Raw genomic sequence first — 24,090 nt, 5'->3', positions numbered from 1 at the left:
GTAAATTGCTTTTAATTTCATTTTGTAATTTAGGAGAGCCTATATAAGGGCCTTAGCTTTTACATTCAAAAGGGATTCGGGAATGGGGGGATTGAAGAGGGGTCTTCGGACTCCTTCCCCTTACACACTTTTCCTTCTCTTTCTTTTCTTTGTACTTTTTATTTATGAATTTTGAAGTTTCAATTTTAGTTTTAATCTTCATCTTTACTTTTTGCACTTTCTTTCTTTTCTATTTTGGTAGAGCAATGATCAACTAACTCTTTCCATTGGGTTAGGGAGCTCTGTTGTAATTTGATGGATCAATATTAGTTTTCATTATTCTTCTTCTATCATTTCTCTTGATTTTACTAAAAAGCTTTCAATCTTCATCCAATTGGGTAGTTATCTTGGAAAAGAAGCTATTCATACTTGGATCTCTTCTGAACCTTGGAAGAGGAATGAAGAGATCATGCTAGAAATGCTTTCTCATGTTGGACCAAATTGGGGTTAGATGGGCATGTGACTATAACCCTACCAACACTTGATTTGGGAAAGCATGTGGTATAATCAGTGACCATACTTCATCTCTTCTCATGAGCAATTGACCAAGGAATTGGCTATTGATCAAGATTTGAGAGATTGAATTACAAGAAATTGTAATTCGATCACTTAAGATTGCCAAGGAGATCAATGAACGCATTGATTGAGGAAGAGATGAGAATGAACTTGATCCGGAGGATTGCAATATCTCTTGATCCCAATGTTCATTTTATTTTTAGTTCTTACATTTACTTTTCATGCCATTTTACTTTTCTGCACTTTATTGCTTTCTTTACTTTTATGCCATTTACATTTCCTTGTTGCTTATCACTCCAATCTGATTCGTCTAACTAGGATAATCAATTAACCATTGATTGCTTAATCTGTTAATCTCTTTGGGATTCGACCTCACTCTTTTGTGAGTTATTACTTGACGACAATTCGATATACTTGCCGAAGGGGAATTTGTTGAGAGACAAGTTTCCGTGCTATCACGCGTACGTGTACATGGCGCGTCCGCATCGATGGCTTATTTTTGAGAGCGGCGCGTACACGCCAGGTGCGCGCATGCGTGGGTGGTGTTGGGCTTGGGGCTCAATATTCGCACAGTACAGGCATAACTCTCGGGTTTTTTGGTTGGGGGTGGAATTTTTGCAATCCACACGTACGCGTACATAGCACGCGCACGTGGATGGTCGAAAACACTTGATGCACACGTACGCATGTAGTGCGCGTACTCGTGGATGGTGCTCTGTTTTCCAAAATTTTTCTATGTTTTTGCACCAAACCAAGCCTTCCAATCCTCCAAACAGCTACGAAAATACCTTAAAACCTTATTTAACATACTAAACTATCAATTATACTCATCAAACTAATAAAAACATGAAGTTAGACTAATTCTACCCATATGTACAAAAGAGAAAAATGAAAAGATGTTACCATGGTGGGGTGTCTCCTACCTAGCACTTTTATTTTAAGTCCTTAAGTTGGACATTTGATGGGGTCCTTGCTATCGTGGCTTATGCTTGAATTCATCCTTGAATCCCCACTAATGTTTGCATTTCTAATGACCACTGGGATCCCAAATTAGGCGCATAAAGCCTTCAAGTAAGTTCGAGCAAGTAACAAGACCCCAAAGTTGATGATTGTCTATGTATATTCTGGGGTCCCATACTTTGTTTGTCAATCCCCTTTCTTCTTGATCTTCATGCTTCCAATAGGGTGACAAACTTATTGAATTCTTTTTGTAACTCCTACTCATCATCCTAATTCCATTGACTTGAGTTCTACTCCACCTTTGAGTCCTAAAATTTGAGTTTCTACCCACTATGTACCTTGATTCTTGTTGCCAACTAACATCCAACTCTTTTCTACTTTCTAACCACGAATAGTTCTAAGTTGACCATCCGTTTCTAACAATGCATATTGATATGGGCCAAGGAAATTAAAGGGTGAGATGATTACCCACTCAATTTGTGATTTGGATGGTCGCTTAGCAAGGAAGATATCCAATGGTCTTGACATTGTAGGCTCCACTTCCTTTGGCTCCTCCTTGATGATTTCCATATTTTGACAACTTTCTTCAATTTTCTCTTGTTTGCTAACTTCTTCCAACTCTCCCTCATTGATCAAAACATGCATTGGAGGTTGTTCACATGCCTCCTCAACATCGGTTTCACATCCCATAGAAGAAGCTCCAACAAGATCACCATTGTCACTTGATGTAGAGTTGTCTTCAATGATGGAACGTCCTTCTTGTTCAACCTCCCTTAGGTCTTCTTCCACTTCTTCTTCTTCAACAATCTCCATCTCATCCACTTGTTGCAAAACACACTCCATTTCCTTGTTCTCAACTTGAGACTCTAAAATCCCCTCATACTTCCCTCTTCGGTCACTTTTTCACAATCATCCATGGATATATTTTGCTTGAGACATGAATCCCACGAGTCCAACTTTTGATGGATGGTTGCTTGGAGCCAATCCATTGCTTCCTTGAGATGATCCTTTGACTCTTGTTCCTCTTCACTAACATAAGTAGGATCATATGCCTCTTGGATTGATGGACATGGATATTCTTCCATGGAGGGTTGTGATGGAAACGAAAATTCATCATGTGGTTGGAAAGGAGGTTCACCAAAGCTTGGAGGTTGGAAGGTGTTTTGGTTTTTGGTAGAAGGTAGAAGTATACGGGACATAAGTTCTTGGAGGGTAGAGGTGAAACTAGTGAGTGCGGTTTGGAGCTCTTCTTGCTCTTGAGGAATGATACCAAGTGTATTATCCATGGGAACTTAGTTTAAAGGGTAAAGATGTTGGAGTGGTGGTGATTCAATGGTTGCTTATTCATAATTATCGCAAGGATATGCATAGGGGGGTATGGATTAGGATTGTGTGGAGGTAATTGGTGGAAATAGGATGGGGATTGAGAATATGGTGGTTGGAATGATGGTGTTTGAGGACTATATTGAGAGTATGGTGCATAGAATGGTGGTGGTTGAGTGGAATAATCATGATAAGGACCATCATATCCATTGGAATGATATGCATTGTAGGAGGGATTACCATCATAGTAGCTTGAATGAGGAGGTTGCCATGATGAGTGCTCATATGGATGTGGCTCCCTTCTCAAAAATTCATCTCTCCCATAATGTGAGCCATCATTCAAGTTTCCATCACCTACAACATAGTCACAATCATATCCAAAACCACAAAGACGAGAATTCATAGTAACAAATAAAAATAAAACTAATAGAGTTCTAAAACTAACAAAAACTAACAAACAATCCAAAAATAAAGCTATTCACAATATTCACATATATACAATAACCAATAACATAACACCATTGCAATTCCCTGGCAACGGCGCCATTTTGATGAACGGATTTTTGATAGTTTAGAATTTCACTAATGAAGTCTCGTTGTAAAGTATAGTTTCTAAACCAACAACAATCCTTTCATACAAAAATTTGTTTGTCACAAGTACAAACCCCTAAAATCTATAAACCGAAGTATTTGAACCTCGGGTCGTCTCTCAAAGGAATTGTAGGGTAGTGTTCTTGTTATTGGTTATAAATTGTATATTTTGGGGTTTTTGAGATATTAGACATGAAAGATAAATGGCAAGGAAGTAAACTAATAGCTACAAAGGTCTTGGCAAGGTTTGGTGGTCAAGGATCTCTATCCTTATTACTAACCACAACATGAGAATTGGCAAGGATCAATCCCACTAAGTCATCCTCTAACTAGTAGTAAAGGAAAGTCAAGTGAGCTATATCAATCCAAGTCCATAAGTCCTACTTCTCCACTAATTCAATTAGTGAGATCTAGAGTCAATGGCTCCTAATCATCAATTACTTGGACATTAGTAACTCAAGAGTTCCTAAGTTACCTTCCCAAGCCAAGAGCATAAAATTCTACTCAACATCCTTCTAAGAATTTCATCAAACACTTGGAAGGCGCAAAAGAAAAACATAGTAAATTGACAACAAGAATAGAATCTAACAACAATTATTGCAAGTAATTAATAACAACAATCAAAAGAAACACAATTATCATGAATTACCTCAAATTGAATTGAAAGAAAATAGAATGAACAAAAGTAGATCTACAAACAAAGTAGAAGAAATTATAACAAACAATAGAAGAATGATGAATGTAACAACAAAGAATTCAAGAGTAGAAGTAGAGGAAAGTATGAATTAAAACCTAGATCTAAGAACTAAACCTAATCCTAATCCTAATCCTAGAGAGAAGTAAGAGCTTCTCTCTCTAAAACTAACTAAAACTAATCCTAATGTGTGTGAATGAGCAAAAAATGAGTGAATGATCATTTTCCCCTCAATACTTGGTCCTTATATGCATTTTGGTGCCAAAGTTGGTTGCAAATTGGGCCCCACAGCTCTCAGAAATTGCCAGGCATATTTTCCATTTAAAAATCACGTGCGGCCTTCGGCGCGTACGTGCACAGCGCACGTACGCGTCCCTGGAGCATTTCGCAATTCGCGCGTAGGCGCATAGTGTGCGCGCGCGTCCATGGGCTTTTTCCAAATCTTTGGCTTTTCATGATTTCTCCACTTTGCATGCTTTTCTCTTCACTCCTTTGATCCATTCCTAGCCTTTTCAATCCTAAAATCACTAGCAAACACATCAAGGCATCTAGTGGAATCAAAGGTGAATTAAAATCAACAATTAAGGACCTAGAAAGCATGTTTTCACACTTTAAGCACAATTTAGGAGACAATCATGAAACCATGATATTTCATTGAATAAATGTGGGTAAAAGGTCATAAAATCTCCCAAATTAAGCACAAGATAAACCCTAAATACGAGGTTTATCATCCCCCGACCTCTTCTTTAAAGAGTTCGGCCAAATCGCAACAAGAAGCCCAAGCAGGCCCAAACAAAGGGACAGAGCCCAATCTAAAGGAGCTAAAGCCTAGAAAGATAAAGGCGGTTCCCCTTAGAGATAAGATAACTTCACTTAAATATAAGATAAGATAACTAACTTATCTTATCTAGAAAGGTCAGCCCACACTACTATAAATACACTGGAGCACCCAGGTATAACTCATACTCTGATTCTACATTAAATATCTGCTTAAAGCCCATGCTAACTTAAGCATCTGATTCTCTTGTAGGTACCACCACCCTCCAGCGACGAAGGATCAGCAGCACCACCAAGTCCAACAAGTCGAACACGTCAGCTCCGGCCACCACCGCAGATCTCGACCGAGATCGACCGACAGTTTCAGGTAACCCTCGAATCACTACCAATTTGAATTAAATTTTTTTTGTTGAACTTGCTTGAAGGAATTAATTTTGGAACATGGTTTTTGAGCAAAGAACATATAACCACTGATAAACCACTATTTTATGGTTTATAATGTGTTTAATTGTGTGGTTTTATCATGATCTTTACCCACTTATTCATATGATTAGCATGCATTTATATTTCCTTCCTGAAATTATTACATGATTGAAAACTTGCTTCCTAGAGACTTTTAATTATGTATTTTAATTCTCCTTTATTCCATTCGATGTCGTGATCTGTGTGTTAAGTGTTTCAGGCTTTATAGGGCATGAATGAGTTGGAGATTGGAAAGGAAGCTTACAAAAATGGAAGGAACACAAGAAATTAAGGAGATGACCAGCGAAAAGTGACCCGACCGCATGGCTCACGCGACCGCGCGAAAGAGAGGAAATCGCAGTGACGCGGCCGAATGGCTCACGCGACCGCGCGGATTGGAATAGCACAAGTGACGCGGAGGCGTGGACGACGCGCCCGCGTGGCAAAGCAAAACGCCGCATGACGCGTCCGCATGAATGACGTGATCGCGTGACATGCGCGATCTGTATAATCTGCAGAATTCGCTGGGGGCGATTTTGAGCCCTGTTTTGACCCAGTTTTCGGCCCGGAAAAGCAGACTAGAGCCAGAGGACATGCAGAAACCAAAAACAACATTCATTCTACACAGTTTTAGTTTTTAGATCTAGTTTTACTCCTCCTCTAGGTTTTCTCTCTACACATTCATAGTTCTTAGGATTTTTATTTTCTATTGCTCTTTGCATTGGGATATTGAGAAGAGTTATTACTTCATCAAGACTTCGTCATTCTAGTTCGTTTTCTTTACTTGGCTTCACTCTTCCATGTCCTTTAATTTACTCAATTTTACTATTGGATTATTTTAGAATTTATTAATACAAGAGTTACTTTTATTTTTAATTGATTCCTTTGAGTTTTATTTATCATGTCTTTCTTTAATTCCCTTTCCTATGTTATGAGTTCTACATTCACAATGAGCGAGTAGTTCCCTGACTTGATGGGGAGTTGATTGAAAGGAGCCCTTGAGTTGGAATGTTCAAAGGAGAGATTATAATTGGGTTTATTGTTGGATGGCTCTCTAGTCACTAACGCCAGTCCTTCCAAGTAAGCGGATTGGGACTTGTGAGTAGAAACATCATTCCAACTTGTTTGACTTTCCCTTATCTAGTAAGGGATAAATAAACAGAACAACCTTCAATTATCAATTAATCTTGAGAGTACTGCAACAAGAATAGGGCTTCCAACTAATCTACTCCCAGTCAAGGCTTTTATTTAAATTACTTAATTTCTCCAAATTAATTTCCTGTTTATTCAACTCAAACTCTTTTTGAAAATATCTGATTAATAAAATAGCACATCTTTCTGTAACTCGTTGGGAGACGACCTGGGATTCATACTCCCAGTATTTTAATTTTAGTTTTTGTGACAACCCTTCTAAATTGATAAGCGGATTTCTGGTTGGTTAAGAACTATACTTGCAACGCATATCTTACAACAATTCTTAACTCGCTAATTTCCGCCACGTCAATTTTTGGTGCCGTTGCTGGGGAGTTGCAATAGAGTGCTAAAGTTATTAATTGGAATTTATTTATTTGCATTTTATTTTATCTTGCTACTATGAGCTGCTTGTTTCTTTCGTTAGATGACGCGTTCACTTCCTGATCCAAACTTGCTAGTATTCGATCCTGAGATTGAAAGAACTATTTCACAAATAAGGCAAGCTCGGCGTCGGTTAGTCCTCTCTGAGGGCGGATCTGAAATGTCACTTGAGAAAGAAATCAGCCCCCGTTCTACTGATTTGGTTAATTTACATGCAGGTAACATGGCAGCAGCTAGGAGAGTTACTATCAAGGAGGCTGGAGCCCCTGATTTTACAATGCAACCATTTCAAGCGCATCACCCAGCGGTGGCTATAGACTTTAAAATAAAGACCGCACTGCTCAATTTGATGCCCAAGTTTCATGGCTTGCCTGCTCAAGAGCCTATCAAGCACCTGAGAGATTTTCAAACAGCCTGTTCTACCGTCAGGCATGATGGTGCAGATGAAACTTCAAGTTTGCTGAAAGCTTTCCCGTTTTCTCTTGAGGGGAAGGCAAGAGAGTGGTACTACACTCAACCAGCAGTAACTGTATCCAACTGGGATACACTGAGAAGAGAATTCTTAGAAAAATTCTTTCCAGCTGAAGTTACTGATAAACTGAGGAAAGACATTTCCATGATTGTTCAGGATGAATCTGAGACTCTCTATGAATACTGGGAGCGCTTTAATAATCTTCTGGAAGCATGCCCCCACCATATGATTGACAAGATAGTGTTACTCAGTTACGTCACACAGGGCATGAGGCCCCAAGATAAGACCACATTGGAAAGTGCTAGCAATGGGTCTATGAAAAAGTACAAGACCACTGATGAGGCATGGCAATTGATCAGCGACTTAGCTAAATCTACTCAGAATCACAGGCAGAAACAAGGCCATTCAAAAGCTGTTGCAGAAGTATCCTCTAGCAGAGAGACTACTGCTCTGACTCAGAGTATCTGTGAAATGACCAACTTGCTGAAGCAGATGCAATTGAATCAACAACAAGTTCAGCAAGCTCAACCTTCTCCGCCACAGCAAGGCCAACAGTTAGTCCCACAGAGAGTTTGTGGAATATGTGCTGATTATAGCCACTATACTGATGAATGTCCGTAGCTCCAGCAGGAAGACAACACCGTGGCAGCCACTCATAACTTCTATGACTGCCCCAACCAAGGGTACAATCAAGGTGGCAACTACAACCATGGATGGATGACGTTGGGTTTTTTACCAGTAAAGAATTTCATAAAAACAGTTGCGTTGTAGATATAGTCTCTAAACCAACAAAAATCCCTTCGTACAAACATTTGGTTATCACAAGTAACAAACCCCTTAAAAATTGTTAACCGAGTATTCAAACCTCGGGTCGTCTTCTCAAGGAACTGCAAGGAAGTATGTTCTTATTATTGGCTATAAAGGTTGTAATCGGGGTTTAGAAGGTGAGAAGCAAGTGATTTGAATGACAAGTAAAGTAAATGGCAATTAAAATAAATAAATACTGTAAAGCAAACTTTTGGCAAGGTAAGAGAAATTGGAAGTCTAACTTAGTTATCTCTCTCAACAATAATGAAAGTTGAATCTAAATTCCACTTAGTTAACCCTTACTAAAGCAAAGGAAAGTCAAGGGACTAATTAGTTTGACCTTTGAATCCTATTTATTTCCTAAGAAAAAGTTGGGATTATTGAAGTTCAGTTTAATTAGCAAGATAACGATTATCAATTATGATGGGGTTGATAACTATTGAGTTACTGATTTCTTAACCAGGACCAAAAGGGGAAAAAGTAAATTGCTGGAATAAAATATCTTCAGATCAGAAATAATGATAACATAAATTAAAAAGAGCAATCATAAACTGAAAATACCTCAATTATCATTAATTCAAATAATAATCTGTAACATGGAATAATTCATAAATTCAATTATAAAAGTAAATAATCAACTCAAGTGCTGGAATAAATAAAAGTGAAAGGGAGGCTAAAATAAAGAAACATTAAACCTGGATCGAGAGTCACTCTTGCAAACTAAGAGAAGTCCTAAATCCTAAAAGAGAGAGGAGAGAACCTCTCTCAAGACTAAATCTAAATCATGGGAAGTAAAAATTGGCGAGCCCCCCTGAATGGATGCATTCTCCCACTTTATAGCCTCCAACCTGTGCTTTCTGGGCCGAAAACTGGGTCAGAAACAGCCCAGAAATCTCCCTCTGTGTATTCTGGTACGTTCAGGTCGCGGACAAGTGACGCGGAGGCATCGTCCACGCGGCCGCACGGATTGAAGTTTGCAGATGCAACGCGTCCGCGTGGATCACACGTTTGCATCATCTAGCGTCAGAGCAACTATGGTATATTATATATTAAATCGAAGCCCCATACATTAGCTTTCCAACGCAATTGGAACCGCATCGTTTGGACCTCTGTAGCTAAAGTTATAGCCGTTTGAGTGCGAAGAGGTCAGGTTGGACAGCTTAGCAGTTTCTCCAACTTCTTGTATTCCTTCCACTTTTGTATGCTTCCTTTCCATCCTCTGAGCCATTCCTGCCCTGTAATCTCTAAAAACACTTAACACACATATCAAGGCATCTAATGGTAATAAGAGAGGATTAATAATAAGCAAATATAAGATTAAAGAAGCATGTTTTCAATCATAGCACAAAACCAGGAAGGAAAACGTAAAACATGCAAATAGTATGAATAAGTGGGTAAAGAGTTGATAAAAACCACTCAATTGAGTACAAGATAAACCATAAAAAAGTGGTTTATCAACCTCCCCACACTTAAACAATAGCATTGATGCACGGAAAACTTGTCTCTCAACAAATCTCCCTTCGGCAAGTGTACCGAATTTGTCGTCAAGTAAAAACTCACAACAGAGTGAGGTCGAATCCCACAGGGATTGATTGATCAAGCAACTTTAGTTAGAAGAATGTTCTAGTTGAGCGAATCCAGAATTTGGGTTGAGAGTTGCAGAAAATAAAAATGGCGGGAATGTAAATAACAGAAAAGTAAATGCTAAAATTAAAGGACTGGAAGTAAATGACTGAAAATAAATTGCAGAATTGTAAATGGGAATGGGGGATTTGCTCATAAAAGTAAATGGCAGAAATTAAAGAGAATGGGTAAGATAAGAGATGGGGAGTTCATTGGGCTTAGGAGATGTTGCAATTCTCCGGATCAAGTTCATTTTCATCTCTTCCTCAATCAATGCACTCATTGATCTCCTTGGCAATCTTGAGTAATTGAATTACAATTTCTTGCAATTCAATCTCTCTAATCTTGATCAACAGCCAATTCATTGGTCAATTGCTCATGAGAAGAGATGAAGTATGGTCACTGATTATACCACATGCATTTTCCAAATCAAGTATTGAGAGGGTTATAGTCACATACCCATCCAAACCCAATTTGGTCCAGCATGAGAAAGCAATTCTAGCTTGATCTCTTCATTCCTCTTTCAAAGTTCAAAAGAGATCCAAGTTTGAGTAGCTTCTCTTCCAAGATAACTACTCAATTGGATGAAGATCGAAAGCTTTCAAGTAAAATCAAGAGGAAAGATAGAAGAAGAATAATGAAAATTAGTATTGATCCATCAAATTACAACAGAGCTCCCTAACCCAATGAAAGGGGTTTAGTTGTTTATAGCTCTTGAAAATGAAAACAAAGATGGAGAATACATCATAAAACTAGAAATTGCAAAGAAAGTAAAATACAGAGAGTAGTTCTCTTTTTTTCCAGCCTCCAGAACTCCTTCTCAATTCAAAGCTACTCCTATATATACTACTCTTCTCAGCTTCTAGTGTGATTCTTCAAGTCTTGGGCCTTTGGATCTTGAGTTTGAAGCAGTTCCGTTCTTTATTTGGGCTTGGCTTTACTTGCAGAGAGAAAGTGCAAAGTGGGCAGAGACTTTAGTTCAGGACGTTAGGGGTGTTAATATTTAGTGAGAATATAACTTCGAGAACGTTAGTGACACTTAACATTGTCACTAACGTTCCAATGCACCCCTTTGCCTCACGTTAAAACCCACGTTAACTAGGTTAACGTGACTTTTAACGTTGCCTTGTTAACCTTCGAGAATGTTAGTGACACTCAACATTGTCACTAACGTTCCAGTGTGCCCCTTCTTGCTTCACGTTAAAGCCCACGTTAACTAGGTTAACGTGGCTTCTAACGTGGCCCTTGCCATCCTTCGAGAACGTTAGTGACATTCAACATTGTCACTAACGTTCCAATGTGCCCTTAGGTCTCACGTTAGAGTCCACGTTAACTAGGTTAACGTGGCTTCTAACGTGGCCATCTTTAGCCATCCCAACGTTAGTGACAATGTTGAGTGTCACTAACGTTGGCTCATCCTTCATTCCTCATCGTTAGCTTCCACGTTAACCAAGTTAACGTGGAAGTTAACGTGACTCTTGGGGGTTGTGTGGTTGCTTCAACGTTAGTGACAATGTTGAGTGTCACTAACGTTGTCGACAACTCTTCATCCCTTACGTTAGTTCCCACGTTAACCAAGTTAACGTGGGAGTTAACGTGGTACTTTGCACCATAGGCCAACGTTAGTGACAATGTTGAGTGTCACTAACGTTGGCTTCTCTTCCCCCCTTAACGTTAGAGGCCACGTTAACTAGGTTAATGTGGCTTCTAACGTGGCCACTTATGAGTAATTGCCAACGTTAGTGACAATGTTAAGTGTCACTAACGTTGGCTCAACTTCTCTTCTCCACGTTAGAGTTCACGTTAACTTAGTTAACGTAACTCTCTAACGTGGGCATTGATGGCTTTTTGAGAGTGTTATTGGCAATCACTTTTCTCATTAATCTTGCAAGTTACCTCCCCTTTTCTTGCTTCCTTTTGGTCCTGAAATCAAGCAATAAAGTGCATCAAAGCTCTAGTCCAAGTCATGAGTAATGCAACATAATATTTGTCACTAAACTTATGCAAAATCATCATGAAATTATGTAAAATGCACAATGTATGCTTGAATCAAGGCATAGGTGAATATCTATCCAAAACTAGCTTATTTCCTAAAGAAATGCATGAAACTAACCTAAAAACAGTAAAGAAAAGGTCAGTGAAACTGGCCAAGATGCCCTGGCATCAAGCATGTCCTCATGCTAAGCTCAAGAGAAGCTATAAAAATGAAGAGGAATGGTAGGATGTATGAAATGCAATCCTATCTATATGAATGCAACTACATGCAAAATGTTTCTACCTACTTGGTTTAAAAGTAAACAAGTTCTCCAAGACAAATACAAACCAATTTCCACTAATTCAAATCGTACAATAAAAAGCAAGTAAACTTGTAAGAAGACAGCTCATGAAAGCAGGGAACATAGAATCAAGCATTGAACCCTCACTGGTAGTGTATATCACTCTAATCTCTCAAGTGTATAGGGTTATTCACTCTACTCTTCTCTAGTCATGCTTTCTAAACCTTGTTCTTCATCTAACCAATCAACAATTTTTAATATACCAATGCAAACATCATGAGGTCTTTTTCAAGGTTGTAATGGGGCTAAGGTAAGGGTAAAGGTATATATATGGCTAAGTGAGCTTTATAAATTGAATCTTTAATTAACCTAAGCTCTCACCTAATATACATATACTCTATATACTTTTAAATTCATGCCTAGCTACCCATAATTCCCACTTTTGTATAATTCCCATACTCATGTACCAAAAAAAAATTTTTTTTCTTTAATTTTTATCACATGTGCATTGATCTTTTATTAAACTTAATATTGGAGTAATTTTGTCCCCTTATTTACTTATTTATTGAGTATTTTTGGATTTTTCTCTTTTCTCTCTCTCTCTTTTTTTTTTTGTGGAGAAGCAAACATAACTTATCAATGTACATGGATTTTCTATTATTTTTCTGTTTTGGTTTTTTTTTTCATGAGTAGGTTCCCAAATTCCTGATATTCAAATAAATTAGAAACATTATACTTTTCCTTTATTAACCCATGTTCCCACAGTCTCCCCACACTTAATTAGCACACTATCTTAAGCTAACCAAAGATTCAATTGGGACAATTAATTTGTTTTTCGCTTAAGGCTAGTGATGTGGTAAGATATAGAACAAATGGGGATTTCAAGGCTCAAAGTGGCTGACAATGGTGATTTAAAGGGTAGGCTTATTTGGGATAAGTGAGCTAAAATCAAATAATGGCCTCAATCATATGCAAGCATGTAAATACACTAAATATTGGACATATAGACTGAAACAAAGTAATGATCACAATTATAGAGAAGTAAACACACAAGAATAAAATATTTATGGTTAAATAATGTAACCATGTAAATAAGCTCAAAATCTCACAGGTTGTGTGTTCTTTGGCTCAAAAACCATGTTCCAAATACAACTTCAAACAAATTTAACAAAAAAATTTTCAATTTAAATTAGTGAAATTTTTCAAAAATAGGGTCTTTAGAAGAATTTTATTACTTTAACCAAGTAGTAACTAGATGCATAAAATCAAACAAATATGCAAATGCAACAACTAATTTAACAAAGAAAATTAAATATTGGTGCTAAAATATGAAGTGACTAACCCATGGAAGTCAGTATCGACCTCCCCACACTTAAAGATTGCACCGTCCTCGGTGCATGCTGAGATGTGCAGGTGGACGGGCTGTTCCAACTGATGCTTTTCTTCAAGGATTGTGCTGATGGACTTATTTGTCTCCCTATGTAAACGTCTTTCGGTTCCCTCTCGGGTGGCCATCCTGAAAGAAAAAGGAAAGAAGAGTAACCCAGAAATAGAAATAAGAAAATGAAAGAAGTATGGGTGGGTTAATGCCAAATGATAAGGGTCTCATTTACATGGAAGCTTCAACATGTAAGTGAGAAAACAATAGAAGCCATGGCATACCAGTGGTGCAAAATTGCAACAATGGAGAAGAGAGTGGGGAAAGAGAGATAATATAAATTCATGTCAATGCAAAAAGTAATACAGGTATAAAAGATTGGCATTGATTTAAATAATATTACCTAACTAGAATAAAACAAGTCATAAGCACCAAGATAATACCAGAAAAGATATAACAGTTGAATAAGAACATTTGAACACCAATAGAAAAATAAAAATATGCAATGAATGAAAGGATGCAAATAAATTAAATAAAATAAAATAAAAGATAAGAAGAATGAGAAGGGAAAGAAGGGAAGAAGAAGTAAGTAAGAAAGGAGGGAGGAAAAATTAGGATTGGGAGAGAAAAGATAAGATATTTGGCAAATTAGGATAAGCTGTGCGATGCAAGCGACGCGGTCGCGTGGGGCACGCGGTCGCGCGGCTTGCGCTTAAACTGATTGACACGATCGCGTCGGTCACGCGCTCGCGTGACCCGTTTTATGCTACTGGCGCGAGGATAGCCTCGCTCTCGCACAACTCTCTGTTCAAAAATCATTAATTGCTAAATATTGGGTGACGCGATCGCGTGGGGCATGCAATCGCGCGAGTGGCCATTTAGTAGGATGTGACGCGGCCGCGTGGGGCACGCGGTCGCGTGAGATGGACTGCGCGTCCAGCGCCAGTCCAGCACCACTCTAGCACAACTTTCGGCTGTGCACCATTATTACGTTGAAATCCTGGTCACGCGGCCGCGTGGGGCATGCGGTCGCGTGCGAGGCCAGTATTCCCACTCGACGCGGACGCGTCAGCGACGCGGTCGCGTAGGACGATTTATGCTGCGGGCACGCCTCCAGCCACGCTCCAGCGTGACTCTCTGTTCGTTTTTATTTTCTCCCCTCTCCTTGCGACGCGGACACGTCGCTGATGCGGTCGCGTCGCGTGGCGTTTTTTTTTATGCAGAATGCAATGATTAATATGAGTGTTATACATGATTCTAGGTTCAATAAAGTAAAATAAAAAGGAGGTAAAAATAAAAACAAATAACATGAAATAAACTGAAAAAGAAGCGACCATACCATGGTGGGTTGTCTCCCACCTAGCACTTTTAGTTAAAGTCCTTAAGTTGGACATTGGATGAGCTTCCTGCTATGGTGGCTTATGTTTAAATTCGTCCAAAAAGATCCACCAGTGCTTGGAATGCCAATGGTCTCCGGGGTCCCAAACTAAGCATGCAAAGCTTCTGAACAGCTTCAAACAGATTGTTAGGCTCCCGGGGTGACAAACGTCAGAATAAACTCCAGGATCCCAAGCCTTGCTTTTAAATCCGCCTCCGTTTTGATCTACATGTCTCCATCCGGGCGGTTTAAAGAGTAGAATCTCACCATAGTGACCAAACGTTCTCTGTGATCCATGCAATTGAGCATGATACCAATCCGTGTACTTCGAGGTGAAGCGTGGAACCTTATTGAACCTTGTGCACCAACTCTGAGTACGAGCCATTTCCCTCTTACTCTTAAAGCCGCAAAGAGCTCTAAGCTGGCCATCTGTTTCAAGCAAACCATATTCAAGTGAATAAGTAAAGTTATAGGTTAAGGATTGTACCCACTTGAAGCTTGTATTAGGTGGTAATGGCCTTAGGATAGGTGTTTCCGGTGGTTCTGTAAGTTCTACTCCTTTGTGCTCTTTTGTGAATTCCTCCACTTCCTTGCAAGGTTCTACAATTGTATCTGTGTCCTGGTCAAAGTCTTCTATGTCTTCCTCATCACTTGAGTCATAGATTGGAAGTTGAGAGAAATCTACCTCCGCATCGTCTTCGTATTCACTTGGGAAAGATTCTTCGATCTCAGAGAATTTACTTGCAGATGCAAATTCATTACTAAGAGAATTTGACTTGTGACTATCATCATCAAGGGAATTTGTGTCCTGGGTTATTCCGTCTGATTCTTCATAAACAACTTGCCTTGGAGATTGTACAATATCCTCCTTAGCATCAACTGTAGCGTCTTTGACGGAGTTCTCCTCAGTTCTGGATTCCCATGGAGGTTCAGCATCTCCTAGATCTTCAACCAACTCTTCTTCTTGAACAATGACAGCTTCTTCTACTTGTTCTAGTACGAATTCATTCTCTGCCTTGTCCACTGGAGTTTCTGGTATTTCCTTCATGCTACGCTCTTCGTTAGACTGTTTACATGGGGCTGTGGCTGATCCTTGTGTATTTGAGTGCCTAGAAACCCATTGAATTACTGCTTGCTCCAGTTGTCGAATGGTTGTTTGAAGTTTATTTACTGTTTCCTTTAGGCGAACCTCTGCTTCTCGGGTTCCCGGACTTGGACATGATACATAGGAAAGTGGCGTTGATTGGGAGTGATTGGATTGGTACTGGGGTAAGGAAGGATCATATGGTGGCGAATGGTGAAGAGAAGCTTGTGAGTGTGGTGCTTCGAGGTTATGTTGAAAGGAAGGTTTATATGCACTGATGCACGGAAAACTTGTCTCGCAACAAATCTCCCTTCGGCAAGTGTACCGAAGTTGTCGTCAAGTAAAAACTCACAATAGAGTGAGGTCGAATCCCACAGGGATTGATTGATCAAGCAACTTTAATTAGAAGAATGTTCTAGTTGAGCGAATCCAGGATTTGGGTTGAGAGTTGCAGAAAATAAAATGGCAGGAATGTAAATAACAGAAAAGTAAATGCTAGAATTAAAGGACTGGAAGTAAATGACTAAAAATAAATTGCAGAATTGTAAATGGGAATGGGGGATTTGCTCATAAAAGTAAATGGCAGAAATTAAAGAGAATGGGTAAGATCAGAGATGGGGAGTTCATTGGGCTTAGGAGATGTTGCAATTCTCCGGATCAAGTTCATTTTCATCTCTTCCTCAATCAATGCACTCATTGATCTCCTTGGCAATCTTAAGTGATTGAATTACAATTTCTTGCAATTCAATCTCTCAAATCTTGATCAATAGCCAATTCCTTGGTCAATTTCTCATGAGAAGAGATGAAGTATGGTCACTGATTATACCACATGCATTTCCCAAATCAAGTATTGAGAGGGTTATAGTCACATACCCATCCAAACCCAATTTGGTCCAGCATGAGAAAGCATTTCTAGCTTGATCTCTTCATTCCTCTTTCAAGGTTCAAAAGAGATCCAAGTTTGAATAGCTTCTCTTCCAAGATAACTACTCAATTGGATGAAGATCGAAAGCTTTCAAGTAAAATCAAGAGGAAAGATAGAAGAAGAATAATGAAAATTAGTATTGATCCATCAAATTACAACAGAGCTCCCTAACCCAATGAAAGGGGTTTAGTTGTTCATAGCTCTTGAAAATGAAAACAAAGATGGAGAATACATCATAAAACTAGAATTTGCAAAGAAAGTAAAATACAAAGAGTAGTTCTCTTTTTCCCAGCCTCCCAGAGCTTCTTTACAATTCAAAGCTACTTTTATATATACTACTCTTCTCAGCTTCTAGTTTACTCTTCAAGTCTTGGGCCTTTGGATCTTGAGTTTGAAGCAGTTCTTTTCTTCATTTGCGCTTAGCTTTACTTGCAGAGAGAAAGTACTAAATGGGTAGAGACTTCAGCTCAGGACGTTAGGGGTGTTAATATTTAGTGAGAATATAAGTTCGAGAACGTTAGTGACACTTAACATTGTCACTAACGTTCCAATGCACCCCTTTGCCTTACGTTAAAACCCACGTTAACTAGGTTAACGTGGTTTTTAACGTTGCCTTGTTAATCCTTCGAGAACGTTAGTGACACTCAACATTGTCACTAACGTTCCAGTGTGCCCCTTCTTGTTTCACGTTAAAGCCCACGTTAACTAGGTTAACGTGGCTTCTAACGTGGTCCTTGCCAACCTTCGAGAACGTTAGTGACACTCAACATTGTTACTAACGTTCCAATGTGCCCCTGGGTCTCACGTTAGAGTCCACGTTAACTAGGTTAACGTGTCCTCTAACGTAGCCATCTTTAGCCATCCCAACATTAGTGACAATGTTGAGTGTCACTAACGTTGGCTCATCCTTCATTCCTCATCGTTAGCTTCCACGTTAACTAAGTTAACATCGAGGTTAACGTGACTCTTGGGGTTTGTGTGGTTGCTTCAACGTTAGTGATAATGTTGAGTGTCACTAACGTTGTCAACAACTCTTCATCCTTTACGTTAGTTCCCACGTTAACCAAGTTAACGTGGGAGTTAACGTGGTACTTTGCACCATAGGCCAACGTTAGTGACAATGTTGAGTGTCACTAACGTTGGCTTCTCTTCCCCCCTTAACGTTAGAGGCCACGTTAACTAGGTTAACGTGGCTTCTAACGTGGCCACTTATGAGTAATTGCCAACGTTAGTGACAATGTTAAGTGTCACTAACGTTGGCTCATCTTCTCTTCTCTACGTTAGAGTTCACGTTAACTTAGTTAACGTGACTCTCTAACGTGGGCATTGACGGCTTTTTTGAGAATGTTATTGGCAATCACTTTTCTCATTAATCTTGCAAGTTACCTCCCCTTTTCTTGCTTCCTTTTTGGTCTTGAAATCAAGCAATAAAGTGCATCAAAGCTCTAGTCCAAGTCATGAGTAATGCAACATAATATTTGTCACTAAACTTATGCAAAATCCTCATGAAATTATGTAAAATGCACAATGTATGCTTGAATCAAGGCATAAGTGAATATTTACCCAAAACTAGCTTATTTCCTAAAGAAATGTATGAAACTATCCTAAAAACAGTAAAGAAAAGGTCAGTGAAACTGGCCAAGATGCCCTGGCATCACAACACCAAACTTAAAGCTTGCTTATCCCTAAGCAAGTACTGGAACAAGAGAATGATGAATGGAATATCCAGAGGAATGAGTCATCCTTGTGGAAGTCATATTACTAATTTTATGGTGGTTTCATGCATAGCAACTTAGGTTCATTCCATTACTGGCTTTCAGACCTTTATCATGTCCCTAAACACTTACTTTGTTTATATCTCATGAGACTTTTATTCATTGATCCTTTTATTGTTATTTCAAGGGTTATTTGTGTTATTTAGGCTAAGTGCTCTTGAAGCGGGCAACTCTTTAAGATAAGCTTTCAGCCAACACTCCCGAACCAGTTGGTTCAAGGTACTAGGTGTTGAAGCACCCCTAAGGACTTACTCCCTCAAGTCTCTCCCCCATACATACACACCACAGGCATATAGTTTATTTATTTTCTTTTCTTGAGACCTTGGTGTCCAGCACCTCTTTGGGTTACTAAATGCTCTGTAGTGAGGGTTACTCTTGATAATGGATTTTCAGCTGACGATCCCGGGTTAGTTAACCCAAGTTACCGAGTGATAAAGCACCCCTAAGAGCTTATTCATCCAAGTAGATCCCTCACACAGGAGCACCACAGACACTTGCCTCAAGGGTAAAACCATTGATGCCTAGCCTTATTGCTTACTCTTTTTCTTTTGTTTTTCACTTCCATTGTTCTTTCCCTTTTCTCTTCTTAGGTTCTTGTTATTAACTTAGTCTCATGAGTATATCCAAAGTCAAGTATTCAGGATAGATAGTTGTCCTCCTATCCTTGTGGTTGAACCAACTTAGCTAACTTATAACTACCCCAAAGATTCATGAATGCACCTTCACATTAGGAACCCTACTCTGGTCTTTTAACAACATAAACATTCTCTTCTTTAATTTGATTCAAAAGGGACAAGCTTACAAGTAAATAAGGGAATGATGCAGTGACATTTAAACCAGAAATCATGGACCTATTCAGAAGGACAATTTCAAAGACAGAATTTTAAAAAGTTTAAACATAACATGAAAGCAGGTTCTATTTCATACAAGATCTTCCTTATTTAAAGCATATAAAACAATGGACTAAAAAGAACTCCACCACCTTTCATTCATGTGGATGTCCCTGCTCCCCTCCTTGCTTGTCCTCATTGTGTCTCTCTTGAATGCTTGTGCTTCCACTTCCTTTGCCTTTTCCAAGCAGCTTCTTCCAGAAACCACCATCTTCCATCTTCTTCTTGAGTGTCTCCTTTTGCTGTTTTACCTTCCTCTCTTCTTGTTCTACAAAATCTTTTTGGACCTCATCATATGTAGGGATGGCATAGTATAGCTGATGCATATTACTGGTCATGTAGTTCAACTTGGCTTGAGTATTTACATAGAACTCCTCCCTATGTAGTTGCCTTCCTTCATTGAGTACACTGAACTCATTGAAAGTTTTCATTTGGGCTATCTGCCGCTGGTTGAGTTCTTGCAAGTGCTTCTCTTGAAGTTCTTGCCTCTCATTCACTTGGTTGATGGCTTGAGTGAGCCGGGAGTAGTGTTCCTGCTGCTGCTCCATTTGTTGTTTTTGCCATGCTTCTTGTTGGCTCAGCCAGTAGGTTTGAAGGTTCAGCATTTGCTCTTGTCCTTCCATATGTCTCTGTCCCAAATCTTCAATGGATCTTAGAAGGTGAGTCATATTCAAGTTGGCTGGGTCATGATGCTCTTCTTGTTGATATTCTTCTTGATGATATTCCTCTTGATGAGCTTCTTCCTGGGCCCTTTACCTTCCTATATGTGGCCTTCTTAGTTGCTGAGCCGGTGTGGTATAGACCATTCGCTCGAGTGTGACTGGCCTCCCTGGGTTCACCCAGTCTGGGCTGCTGTCCTCAAATATTACCTTGGCCTTGTTGCACAAGTGGAGAATGGTGCTGGGGTACCAAAGTCTGGCACCTGAGTCAGCTTTCTTAGCTGACTCTTGAATCCCTTCGGCAATGAGCTCATGCACTTTGATTTCCCCACCTTGCACTAAGCATTGTACCATAGTGGCTCGATTGATGTTAACCTCTGAATTATTAGCAGCTGGTAGGATGGACCTCCTTACAAGCTCAAACCACCCTTTGGCCTCAGGATGAAGGTCTCCGCTTTTTATGAATTTTGGTCTCCCATCTGAATACCTCTCCCAGTCAGCGGCTATGACACAGATATCTGATGCTATTTCTGAGAGCTCATCCTTATCGGGGCTTCTACTTATCCTTGCCTGATAACTCTCCTCATCAAAATGAGGTGATTTCAAGTGAAGAGCTCTTGTTATGGCACTTGGGCTGAAGTCCACCTCCCTTCCTCTCACATAGCTTTTGAAGGTTGGGACTTTGGTCTTATCCTCTCTAACTGCATTTGCATAGAATTCTTTGATGAGGTTTCCATTGATCTTCCCCTCTGGACTGGTGAGCAATTGCCACCCCCTCTGTTTGATTTTTCTCCAAATCTGTGGTGATTCATTTGCATTGATTTGGAAGATTAATTCTGGCAATATCCTTCTGGCACTTATCCGCTCAAATTCATGCTCATGAAAGGCAGTTTTGAATCTCTTGTCATCAAAAGGAGCACTTTCCATAGGCCCTTTCCTCTTTTGCCTCTTTGAGCTTGATGATGCCATGACTTGAATTGTTGTTTGAGGGGATTTGGGGCTTCGGATAGATGAAGAGTGGGTTGGTTAAAGCAATTTGTGATGAAGAGTTTAGTGTGCCAATAGAAGTGTGGAGAGTGGGGATTTGGATGTGAGGAGTGAGCATGCACTAAGGTTCACTTATATAAGAAAATCATGAGTGAGTGAAGGGTGTGGATTGCATGAATGTTTACTAGATGGATGGATGGGGTTGTATATGAAGGAAAGACAAGGATCATCACTTTATGATGGGGATTGCTCGGTCTTCTAGGGGTCCCATTTTTTCAATGTTGCATGGCAACATTTTCCCATGCGTTTCCTCTTGAGACATGTGTGTAGTGCTCTTCATTAAGTGGCGAAATCTCCCCCATTTAATTGTCCAATCAATCCCTTTTTATGCTTCTTTTCCTTTTCTATAAAGATTTGAAACAAGGAAATTAATATCATAAAAAAAATCTACGGCTAGAAAAAAAATGAAAGAAAGGATTTGATTATTTATCTATGAATTCCAACTAACTAACTAACTATTGGTGGGTCCTTATATGCATTTTGGTGGCACCATGAGGTGACACCAAACTTAGTTTGAGTCACTGTGATGAAAGTTTTGTGTTCAAAGCTCCCAAGACTAGCATGCAACTTGGTTTGCTTTGAACACCAAACTTGTTCCTCACTATATTCTGCATAAGAAGATTTTCACCAATTGTTTGTTAAGTTTGGATTGAAGCTCATAAAGATTGACTTATTCATTATCATCTGAAAGCATATAAAATATGGGTTGCCTCCCATGAAGTGCTTCTTTAGCATCACTAGCTTGATGTTTTTCCTTCATCATGGTGGTTGGTAGTGCTTAAAGTCCTCCCCTCTTGCTGTGGACTTGTATCCATTGGTTGGATCAATAATCTCCACATGTTCCAGGGAAAGAACTCTGTTGATAGTGAAGACCTTGGGTAATTGAGATGGCACAGTAGGAAGATTAGGGGGAATATCTGGGAAGTAGGCTGAGACAACTCTATCCCCTGGAGAGAAGTCTTCCGTAGGGATCTTCTTGTTCTTCCACCCTCTTGGTACCTTCTTCTTTGTTTCTTTTGAGGTTGCCTTCCCCTTGGTGACCTCTTTTTATAAAGGAGCTGTGGTGCTGTCTTCACCTGCCTCTAGAGGTTTAGGTTCCTCCAACTTTTCCTTGAGCTGTGGCAATTGCTGTTTTCCTTGTTTGTCAGTTAAGGGGATCTCAGAATGAACTGGCTGTGCTTCAGTGCTTGTTTCCTCCTTCAGTGTCTCATTATCATTTGTGCTTAGTTCCTTGTCCTCTTGATCTTTTTCTTGTGAGAGTTTGAAAACATTGAAGCTGAGTCGTTCATCATGGATTCTCAATATTAGCTCCCCTTTCTCTACATCAATAAGTGCTCTGGCCGTAGCTAGGAATGGTCTTCCCAATATGATTGGATGAGTGTGACTCTCTTCCATGTCCAGAATGACAAAGTCTGTTGGGAGATAGTACTTCCCAACTTTTAGCAACACATTTTCTACCACTCCTATTGCTTGCTTTTGAGTTTTGTCAGCCAGTCTGATAATGACATATGTGGGCATTATCTCATTGATCTGCAGCCTCTTCACCAGGGACAAGGGCAGTAAGTTGATGCTGGCCCCTAAATCACATAGTGCTCTGTCGAACATGTTTTCACCTATGGCACAAGGTATATGAAAACTTCCTGGGTCTCTTCTTTTTGTAGGCAACTCAGGTTGAATAAGGGCACTACATTCCTTGTTCATCACTATAGTCTGCCCTCCCTTGAGTGAGCTTTTCCTGGAAAGAAGTTCTTTCATATACTTGATGAATGCAGGCATTTGTTGAATTACCTTGATGAATGGTATGTTCACATGCAGAGATGCAAACAAGTCTAGGAACCTTGAGTCTATTCTTTTTCCCACAGCACCATTGAGCAGTTGAGGGAATGGTGCATAGAGCTTCAGCAGCTTTTGTTGTGAGATTTCTGGTTCTTTGTGATCTCTATCCTCCTCCTTTGTTGAGTTGTCTTCAGGTTGTTTGCACACTTTGCTTTGCTTGTCTTCAATCTCTTGATCACTTGTAGTGACCATTTTGCAATCTTCCCATCTTACTTTCTTTGCTTCTCCCTTGGGGTTTTTCTCCGTGTCACTTGGGAAGCTATCAGTAGGTTTGGGAATCTTCTCAGCTAAATATCCCACTTGAAATTCCAGCTTCCTGATGGTCTCTCCCTGGTTCTTAATATTGGCTCGCACCTCCTCTTTGAACACCTTATTTTCTTGAATCTCTTGGAATATTCCTTCAAGTAAGGCTTCAATCTTAGAGAGCTTGTCATCAATTGATGAGTGATTCGGAGCAGACGTGCTGTTTTGGTTTTGATAAGTATGTGGAGAAGTGTTGTTGTGGGGGTGTTGAGATGTCCTCTGGGTGAATTGCTTTTGATCTTGCTCACTTCCCCACCCAAAGTTCGGGTGATTTCTCCATCCAGGGTTGTAAGTCTTGGAGTATAGATCATAGTTTTTCCTTGGTGAATTTCCAATGTAGTTGGCTTGCTCCTGACTCCCCTCTGCTTCTTCATTCACTCCTTCTTGAATTGTTAATGAAGATGAGATTGCTGCTACTTGGTTCCTCTCCATCTTCTTGGTGAGGTCAGCCAGCTGCTGGGTAATGAGCTTGTTTTGGGCCAACAGAGCATCTACATTGTTTAGCTCCATCACTCCTCTTGTGTTCCCTCTTTCGGAAGCATAGAAGTAGTCGTTTTCTGCTACTGTTTCAATAACATCTATGGCTTCCTCAATGGTCTTCTTCTTGTTCAAGGATCCTCCAGATGAATGGTCTACTGCCTTCTTTGACTCATAAGAGAGCCCTTCATAGAAAATGTGCAGCTAGACCCATTCGTTGAAC

General features: G+C 39.7%; 1 non-coding gene across 1 annotated transcript; it reads right to left on the bottom strand.

Moving 5' to 3' along the window:
• Positions 1-7,532: 7,532 nt before the first annotated feature.
• Positions 7,533-7,640, bottom strand: LOC148568044 (small nucleolar RNA R71). Its single transcript, XR_015882351.1, has one exon. It is a non-coding gene; the product is annotated as a small nucleolar RNA R71 (small nucleolar RNA).
• Between the last annotated feature and the right edge of the window lie 16,450 nt (positions 7,641-24,090).

This window comes from Arachis ipaensis, chromosome B4 (assembly GCF_059453495.1).
Source record: "Arachis ipaensis isolate K30076 ecotype BB chromosome B4, ASM5945349v1, whole genome shotgun sequence".
Lineage (NCBI taxonomy): Eukaryota > Viridiplantae > Streptophyta > Magnoliopsida > Fabales > Fabaceae > Arachis > Arachis ipaensis.
The sequence above is the reverse complement of the archived record's forward strand: the minus strand, read 5'-3'. Positions and strand labels throughout refer to the sequence as shown.